Here is a 10000-nt window from a genome sequence, read left to right as displayed (position 1 = left end):
CGCGCACGCAACGTGCACGCGACCTACGGAAGGCGTCCTGTGTCCGCGCGTACTCCCAGCGGCGCCGCTTGCACTTCTGCAGCGGCGGGGCGGCAGGCGGCCGCTTGGATGATTGGCGCGGCCGCTGTGTCCTGGTGATCGACCTCTCCCCCCTGGACCCGACCGACGCAAGGGCATCCGGGAGCATGCCCAGGATGACATCGGGCGGCGTGCCCCGCCCCAGACCAATGACTCGATCCAGGGCAGAGAAACGCTGGGCGGAAGCAGGTAGCCCTGCCAGATGCTCCCAGATGGCGGCGTCAGTCGGCCCCTCCGGCGGCGGCCCGGTGGTGTCGGCCGCGAAGTCCTCGGCTGCGTCGACGGGCGGCGCAGCGGCCTCGCCCGCGTCAGGCAGCGAGCTCGCTGCTCCCCGGCGGGACGCCGGCTCTTCCCCCCGACCGATCTCAAGCACCTCCATGAATTGGCGGACAAGCTGCTTGTGGGCAGCTTGCCGCCGTCGGCACCTGATTGCCTCAAGCGTTCGGTCGGGGAACATCCTGATGAGTTCTTGATTGACAAAGAAGAACCGGGCGTCCCTCTCAAGGAACAGTTGGGCCTCTGCCTTGGCGAGCGACAGGACTTCTTCCTCCGTCCACCTCGCGCGATGCCTCTCTGTGACGATCTCCGCGTTGGCAGCCGCAAGGTGTTGGCGGCGGCGATGGACCCCGGGACCGTTCTTCGTGGTAAATGTGCGGTGGCACTCACTGCAGGCAAAAGGAGCTACACAAACTATCGCATTTTCGTTACGGCCGGTTGGCCGGATAGGTGCTGGGGTAGCTGGGGTGGCACCTTCAGCGGAAGGGCCACCATCTCTTCTATCTTGTATGCTGCCCCCAACTATAAAGCGATAATGCGAGGGGGGGCTGGTAACCCCCCCAAGCCCCTGGTGCGGTCTTCCACTCTGCGAAAATCAGCGGGCCCACGAGAAGGGGAGAAGACCGCAGGAGAGGAGAGGCTAAGAGGGCTAGGCCCATGTATTGCGCATCACTCTCCCTGTAACTACAACCCAAGGAAGGCACCTCGCAGCAGCAGAACGACTACATCAAGACCGCACTTCGAAAAGCCAAGTCCGGATGAGACCACCCCGCCGCCACTTGGCCGCCTTAAGAGAGTCATAGTTACTCCCGCCGTTTACCCGCGCTTGCTTGAATTTCTTCACGTTGACATTCAGAGCACTGGGCAGAAATCACATTGCGTCAACACCCGCTAGGGCCATCGCAATGCTTTGTTTTAATTAGACAGTCGGATTCCCCCAGTCCGTGCCAGTTCTGAGTTGATCGTTGAATGGCGGCCGAAGAGAATCCGCGCACCCGCGCGCCCCCGGAGGAGCACGCTAAGGCGGACGCGGCCTCGCAGCAAGGAAGATCCGTGGGAGGCCAAGGCACGGGACCGAGCTCGGATCCTGCACGTAGGTTGAAGCACCGGGGCGCGAACGCCGCGCAGGCGCGCGCATCCAGCACCGCCGGCCAGCACGAGGCCGACCAACGGCGAGAGCAGACCACGCCCGCGCTAAACGCCCGCACTTACCGGCACCCCTACGGCACTCACCTCGCCTAGGCCCGGCACGTTAGCGCTGACCCACTTCCCGACCAAGCCCGACACGCCCCGATCCTCAGAGCCAATCCTTATCCCGAAGTTACGGATCCAATTTGCGGACTTCCCTTACCTACATTATTCTATCGACTAGAGGCTCTTCACCTTGGAGACCTACTGCGGATATGGGTACGAACCGGCGCGACACCTCCACGTGGTCCTCTCACGGATTTTAAAGGTCCGAGGGGCAGATCGGGACACCGCCGCAACTGCGGTGCTCTTCGCGATCCAAACCCCTGCTAGAGGATTCCAGGGAACTCGAACGCTCATGCAGAAAAGAAAACTCTTCCCCGATCTCCCGACGGCGTCTCCGGGTCCTTTTGGGTTACCCCGACGAGCATCTCTAAAAGAGGGGCCCGACTTGTATCGGTTCCGCTGCCGGGTTCCGGAATAGGAACGGGATTCCCTTTTGCCCAACGGGGGCCAGCACAAAGTGCATCATGCTATGACGGTCCCTATCAATATTGGATTTCTCCTAGGGCTTAGGATCGACTGACTCGTGTGCAACGGCTGTTCACACGAAACCCTTCTCCGCGTCAGCCCTCCAGGGCCTCGCTGGAGTATTTGCTACTACCACCAAGATCTGCACCGACGGCGGCTCCAGGCAGGCTCACGCCCAGACCCTTCTGCGCCCACCGCCGCGACCCTCCTACTCGTCAGGGCTTCGCGGCCGGCCGCAAGGACCGTCCATGACTGCCAGACTGACGGCCGAGTATAGGCACGACGCTTCAGCGCCATCCATTTTCAGGGCTAGTTGCTTCGGCAGGTGAGTTGTTACACACTCCTTAGCGGATTCCGACTTCCATGGCCACCGTCCTGCTGTCTTAAGCAACCAACGCCTTTCATGGTTTCCCATGAGCGTCGATTCGGGCGCCTTAACTCGGCGTTTGGTTCATCCCACAGCGCCAGTTCTGCTTACCAAAGGTGGCCCACTTGGCACTCCGATCCGAGTCGTTTGCTCGCGGCTTCAGCATATCAAGCAAGCCGGAGATCTCACCCATTTAAAGTTTGAGAATAGGTTGAGGTCGTTTCGGCCCCAAGGCCTCTAATCATTCGCTTTACCGGATGAGACTCGTACGAGCACCAGCTATCCTAAGGGAAACTTCGGAGGGAACCAGCTACTAGATGGTTCGATTAGTCTTTCGCCCCTATACCCAGCTCCGACGATCGATTTGCACGTCAGAATCGCTACGGACCTCCATCAGGGTTTCCCCTGACTTCGTCCTGGCCAGTCATAGTTCACCATCTTTCGGGTCCCAACGTGTACGCTCTAGGTGCGCCTCACCTCGCAATGAGGACGAGACGCCCCGGGAGTGCGGAGGCCGCCGCCCCGTGAAGGGCGGGGAAGCCCCATCCTCCCTCGGCCCGCGCAAGGCGAGACCTTCACTTTCATTACGCCCTTAGGTTTCGTACAGCCCAATGACTCGCGCACATGTTAGACTCCTTGGTCCGTGTTTCAAGACGGGTCGTAAAATTGTCCAAAGCTGAAGCGCCGCTGACGGGAACGATTATTCCGCCCGAGAGCATCCCGAGCCAACAGCGGCGCGGGTCCGGGGCCGGGCCAGGTAGGTCCATCATCCGGGAAGAACCGCGCGCGCTTGCCGGGAGCCCGAGCGCCCAAAGGGGCGAATCGACTCCTCCAGATATACCGCCGGGCAGCCAGCCAGGACACCGGGGCTCTGCCCAACAGACGCGAACCGAGGCCCGCGGAGGGACAGGCTGCGCACCCGGGCCGTAGGCCGGCACCCAGCGGGTCGCGACGTCCTACTAGGGGAGAAGTGCGGCCCACCACACACCATAACGGCCCCACCCCGCGGCGAGTGGAAAGGCAACCGGACACGACCCCGCCGCGGATTGCTCCGCGCGGGCGGCCGGCCCCATCTGCCGAGGGCGGAGGCCAGTGGCCGGATGGGCGTGAATCTCACCCGTTCGACCTTTCGGACTTCTCACGTTTACCCCAGAACGGTTTCACGTACTTTTGAACTCTCTCTTCAAAGTTCTTTTCAACTTTTCCTCACGGTACTTGTTCGCTATCGGTCTCGTGGTCATATTTAGTCTCAGATGGAGTTTACCACCCACTTGGAGCTGCACTCTCAAGCAACCCGACTCGAAGGAGAGGTCCCGCCGACGCTCGCACCGGCCGCTACGGGCCTGGCACCCTCTACGGGCCGTGGCCTCATTCAAGTTGGACTTGGGCTCGGCGCGAGGCGACGGGGTAGTGGACCCTCCCAAACACCACATGCCACGACAGGCGGCAGCCTGCGGGGTTCGGTGCTGGACTCTTCCCTGTTCGCTCGCCGCTACTGGGGGAATCCTTGTTAGTTTCTTTTCCTCCGCTTAGTAATATGCTTAAATTCAGCGGGTAGTCTCGCCTGCTCTGAGGTCGTTGTACGAGGTGTCGCACGCCACACCGCCAGCCGGCTGTGCACGCTACCGAGTAAGTACCGGTATGCGAACCGCCAGGCGACAGGCGCGCATCGCACGTTTAAGGAGACGCGGGCGGCCCCACAGGCGGCCACGACACTCCAAGGTCTGCGAAGCGGGGCAAACGCCGCGCGCTTCAGTATACGTAGCCGACCCTCAGCCAGACGTGGCCCGGGAACGGAATCCATGGACCGCAATGTGCGTTCGAAACGTCGATGTTCATGTGTCCTGCTGTTCACATGTCGACGCGCAATTTGCTGCGTTCTTCATCGACCCACGAGCCGAGTGATCCACCGTCCTGGGTGATCTTTTCATAGTTTCCACTATCTCTTTCAAGACAGTTGCATAGGCGGGACTGAGGCGTGTGGCGGCCCCTGTTCCAGCGTTCAGTGTCCAACGGCCTCACGGCCGATGGGCGTCGTACGGCTCCACACCGGAGCGGACAGGCACTCGGGCGAAAGTCATTCAAAACCGGCGCCAGGCGCCAGGTGCCGCAGGCAAGCCGCTCCAGCGCTTCAGCGCTCGTACCACACAACATTGCCCTTAGTTTTGAGACGAACGCGTGGTTCCGCACGCGGCGCACGGCTACTGCGAGCCGTACAGGTAGCGTGTTGCGCGACACGACACGCACATCTAGTCGGTAATGATCCTGCCGCAGGTTCACCTACGGAAACCTTGTTACGACTTTTACTTCCTCTAAATGATCAAGTTTGGTCATCTTTCCGGTAGCATCGGCAACGACAGAGTCAATGCCGCGTACCAGTCCGAAGACCTCACTAAATCATTCAATCGGTAGTAGCGACGGGCGGTGTGTACAAAGGGCAGGGACGTAATCAACGCGAGCTTATGACTCGCGCTTACTGGGAATTCCTCGTTCATGGGGAACAATTGCAAGCCCCAATCCCTAGCACGAAGGAGGTTCAGCGGGTTACCCCGACCTTTCGGCCTAGGAAGACACGCTGATTCCTTCAGTGTAGCGCGCGTGCGGCCCAGAACATCTAAGGGCATCACAGACCTGTTATTGCTCAATCTCGTGCGGCTAGAAGCCGCCTGTCCCTCTAAGAAGAAAAGTAATCGCTGACAGCACGAAGGATGTCACGCGACTAGTTAGCAGGCTAGAGTCTCGTTCGTTATCGGAATTAACCAGACAAATCGCTCCACAAAACTAAGAACGGCCATGCACCACCACCCACTGAATCAAGAAAGAGCTATCAATCTCTCAATCCTTCCGGTGTCCGGGCCTGGTGAGGTTTCCCGTGTTGAGTCAAATTAAGCCGCAGGCTCCACTCCTGGTGGTGCCCTTCCGTCAATTCCTTTAAGTTTCAGCTTTGCAACCATACTTCCCCCGGAACCCAAAAGCTTTGGTTTCCCGGAGGCTGCCCGCCGAGTCATCGGAGGAACTGCGGCGGATCGCTGGCTGGCATCGTTTATGGTTAGAACTAGGGCGGTATCTGATCGCCTTCGAACCTCTAACTTGCGTTCTTGATTAATGAAAACATACTTGGCAAATGCTTTCGCTTCTGTTCGTCTTGCGACGATCCAAGAATTTCACCTCTAACGTCGCAATACGAATGCCCCCGCCTGTCCCTATTAATCATTACCTCGGGTTCCGAAAACCAACAAAATAGAACCGAGGTCCTATTCCATTATTCCATGCACACAGTATTCAGGCGGGCTTGCCTGCTTTAAGCACTCTAATTTGTTCAAAGTAAACGTGCCGGCCCACCGAGACACTCAATAAAGAGCACCCTGGTAGGATTTCAACGGGGTCCGCCTCGGGACGCACGAGCACGCACGAGGCGGTCGCACGCCTTCGGCTCGCCCCACCGGCAGGACGTCCCACGATACATGCCAGTTAAACACCGACGGGCGGTGAACCAACAGCGTGGGACACAAATCCAACTACGAGCTTTTTAACCGCAACAACTTTAATATACGCTATTGGAGCTGGAATTACCGCGGCTGCTGGCACCAGACTTGCCCTCCAATATACTCGTTAAAGGATTTAAAGTGTAGTCATTCCGATTACGGGGCCTCGGATGAGTCCCGTATCGTTATTTTACGTCACTACCTCCCCGTGCCGGGAGTGGGTAATTTGCGCGCCTGCTGCCTTCCTTGGATGTGGTAGCCATTTCTCAGGCTCCCTCTCCGGAATAGAACCCTGATTCCCCGTTACCCGTTACAACCATGGTAGGCGCAGAACCTACCATCGACAGTTGATAAGGCAGACATTTGAAAGATGCGTCGCCGGTATGAGGACCGTGCGATCAGCCCAAAGTTATTCAGAGTCACCAAGGCAAAGGACCGGACGAGCCGACCGATTGGTTTTGATCTAAAAAAAGCGTCCCTTCCATCTCTGGTCCGGACTCTGTTTGCATGTATTAGCTCTAGAATTACCACAGTTATCCAAGTAACGTGGGTACGATTAAAGGAACCATAACTGATTTAATGAGCCATTCGCGGTTTCACCTTAATGCGGCTTGTACTGAGACATGCATGGCTTAATCTTTGAAACAACCATATGACTACTGGCAGGATCAACCAGGGAGCTGCGTCAACTAGAGCTGAGCAGCCGGCCGCCCAGGAGTGTGTCCCGGGGGCCCGCGCGAACACGCAAGCGTCCGCTCAATTATTCTGCAAACAGGAGGAGGCTGAGCTCCCCTGCACAACACACCTCGAAACCCTCTCAGGTCCCGGCGGCGCGCAGCGCCGTCCTAAGTACTTGGTCGGGTTCGAGAAAGGCGCAATCGCCCGGAGTTTGGCGAGTAGACGCTTTAGGTGCGACCACCCGTGCTCCCAACTGAGCTTGCCGCTGCCGACTGAGGCCCGGGAGCGTGCTGTCGTGGCATTGCCGGCGGGAGACAACACGCGCCACCTACGGTGACCGGCAGCTCCAACGCCAGCGCCACAGAAGGACAAAAGCCCCACTTGGGTGCCGAAGCGAACTCTCCCAGCACAGCGCACGCGCCAACACGTCCGCACAGCTGCGATACAAACCACCTGCGAGAACCGCTGGGGCGACCGAGCAGCAGACGGCGTCGCGGCGCCGAGCGCCGGGCGGCGGCGCATCCTCAGCGCACACAGTCCTCAATCGGAGCAGCACACTGCAGATGGCCACCGCGCTTCGCACCGGGCCCGCGAGGACCTACTTTGGCCGCAAGGCGCCGCGAGCAGGGGGCGCCGGCACGCAGCTGCGCCGCCTGCCGCGTCCGTCGGCCGGCGCGCCTGCCACTGGCCACCCCCACCAGCCGGCTGTAGCGCGTCCGCCCACGCAGCGCGCTGCCAGCACGACAGGCGGCCCCCCCTCACCGGCGGGGGACGGTCCCACCAAGCCACCGCCGCGTATCGCTTCACACCCACATGCCATTCACGTTCGTGGGCATGGTGGGTATCGCTGAAACAACCGGTTAATAGCTCAACCGATCGTCGCCATCACTGATTCACCTCTAGCGAGAACAACCGCACCACAACGGGTTACCGGTTGTTCATTTGCGTAACGTCACCAGCAAATGTAGACGTCCATCGCCATTTGCAACTTCAACGAGTATTGCATGCCTGTGTCAGGTGTCACAACACACTTCGTCTGCCCACATACACGCAACAAACTATATTGCGACGGTTGCGGTTAGGCAACACTACACTAATTTAACGAGTCGCATAACAATTACAGAGCAGGTTAAGGGCCAACGTGCGTCAGGTTAAGGAACAATATGGGTTAGGTTAAGGCACAACGTAGGTTAGGTTAAGGCACAACGTAGGTTAGGTTAAGGCACAACGTAGGTTAGGTTAAGGCACAACGTAGGTTAGGTTAAGGCACAACGTAGGTTAGGTTAAGGCACAACGTAGATTAGGTTAAGGCGCAACGTAGGTTAGGTTAAGGCACAACGTAGGTTAGGTTAAGGCACAACGTAGGTTAGGTTAAGGCACAACGTAGGTTAGGTTAAGGCACAACGTAGGTTATGTTAAGGCACAACGTAGGTTAGGTTAAAGCACAACGTAGGTTAGGTTAAGGCACAACGTAGGTTAGGTTAAGGCACAACGTAGGTTAGGTTAAGGCACAACGTAGGTTAGGTTAAGGCACAACGTAGGTTAGGTTAAGGCACAACGTAGGTTAGGTTAAGGCACTACGTAGGTTAGGTTAAGGCACAACGTAGGTTAGTTTAAGGCACAACGTAGGTTAGGTTAAGGCACAACATAGGTTAGGTTAAGGCACAACATAGGTTAGGTTAAGGCACAACATAGGTTAGGTTAAGGCACAACGTAGGTTAGGTTAAGGCACAACGTAGGTTAGGTTAAGGCACAACGTAGGTCAGGTTAAGGCACAACGTAGGTTAGGTTAAGGCACAACGTAGGTTAGGTTAAGGCACAACGTAGGTTAGGTTAAGGCACAACGTAGGTTAGGTTAAGGCACGACATAGGTTAGGTTAAGGCACGAAATAGGTTAGGTTAAGGTACGATATAGGTTAGGTTAAGGTACGATATAGGTTAGGTTAAGGTACGATATAGATTAGGTTAAGGTACGATATAGGTTAGGTTAAGGTACGATATAGGTTAGGTTAAGGTACGATATAGGTTAGGTTAAGGTACGATATACGTTAGGTTAAGGTACGATACAGGTTAGGTTAAGGTACGATATAGATTAGGTTAAGGTACGATATAGGTTAGGTTAAGGTACGATATAGGTTAGGTTAAGGTACGATATAGGTTAAGGTACAATATAGCTTAGGTTAAGGTACAATATAGCTTAGGTTCAGATACACATTGTTGTAAGGAAAGGTGTATTGGGGGGGGGGCGGCGGCAGGTTCGTTGATAGTGATTATCGGAAGTGGATGCCTGCGGCATCATCCGATTTGTCACGTCAGGATGCACTTTTGGCGCATGACAGGTGGCGCTCCGATTCCATGGGTGTGGCAGAGCTGTGTCTTTCATTCCTGCCATTGGTTGTGTGCTGTGACAGGAGGCAGTATTGTGATGTTGGGTGCACCCCTGTGTAGGACATGTGTGGGTGTTCGTGGCTTAGCTGAGCAATGGCGGATGTCGGAAGGGTGGGATATTCTGTTTTCTGGGTGGACCTCCCGGTCTGGTTATGATAGTGTGGATTGTGTAATGTGGCGGAGAGGATGCACTGGATGTTCTTCCATGCTGGTGTTTAGATCTTGTGTGTGTGCCTGTTACAGGCAGAGAGTAGTGTGTGATAAGAGTGCCTGGCTGACGTGTGGTTCTCATTGTGTGCAGAGTCTTTCAGCATGTATAGGGATGGTTGTATATATTATCTGTATTCTGATGGCTCTGCATCTATTACTAATCAGAGCCGTGTATACGGTTACTCTGGTTCCAGTTCAAACTGTTCTATCTCTGAACATTAGTGACACTGCGGCTCCACTATGTTGCTACCCCTGTCGGCCGTTTCCCCCAGTGTATGGCTAATGATTATCAGCAATCAGTCTATTAGTCAATACCGGTAGTGTGACGACGTCAAATGTCCGGGATGGGGGAAGCTACACCCTTCCCGTGGGTCAGGGCCTAGAAAGACTCTTACCACGCAGGAGGCTCGGACTGTCGTTACTCTTCCGAGAAATATATTTGCCCAGCGTTTTTTGCGACTGCGAGTGCGACGCCCACGGGTACCGACATGGATGGGGCGCTTCCTAGCTGATCGCTCAGCATCGGAAAAATATATTTGCCCAACGTTTTTTGCGACTGCGAGTGCAACGCCCACGGGTATCGACATGGATGGGGCGCTTCCTAGCTGATCGCTCAGCATCGGAGAAATATATTTGCCCAACGTTTTTTGCGACTGCGAGTGCAACGCCCACGGGTATCGACATGGATGGGGCGCTTCCTAGCTGATCGCTCAGCATCGGAGAAATATATTTGCCCAAAGTTTTTTGCGACTGCGAGTGCAACGCCCACGGGTATCGACATGGATGGGGCGCTTCCTAG

At 56.5% G+C, this 10000-nt stretch overlaps 2 non-coding genes and 1 pseudogene across 2 annotated transcripts; all 3 read right to left on the bottom strand.

Annotated features, from left to right (window-relative positions):
- LOC126475638 (large subunit ribosomal RNA) overlaps window positions 1-4018 on the bottom strand; it is a 7935-nt pseudogene extending 3917 nt beyond the window's left edge.
- Window positions 4019-4206: 188 nt separating this feature from the next.
- Window positions 4207-4361, bottom strand: LOC126476456 (5.8S ribosomal RNA). The gene has a single exon (XR_007586990.1). It is a non-coding gene; the product is annotated as a 5.8S ribosomal RNA (ribosomal RNA).
- A 336-nt stretch (window positions 4362-4697) lies between these two features.
- LOC126476948 (small subunit ribosomal RNA) lies at window positions 4698-6604 on the bottom strand. Its single transcript, XR_007587379.1, has one exon. It is a non-coding gene; the product is annotated as a small subunit ribosomal RNA (ribosomal RNA).
- Window positions 6605-10000: the final 3396 nt, after the last annotated feature.

The sequence above is a fragment of the Schistocerca serialis genome, chromosome 4 (genome assembly GCF_023864345.2).
Source record: "Schistocerca serialis cubense isolate TAMUIC-IGC-003099 chromosome 4, iqSchSeri2.2, whole genome shotgun sequence".
NCBI lineage: Eukaryota > Metazoa > Arthropoda > Insecta > Orthoptera > Acrididae > Schistocerca > Schistocerca serialis.
This window is presented reverse-complemented; position numbering and strand designations above follow the sequence as displayed.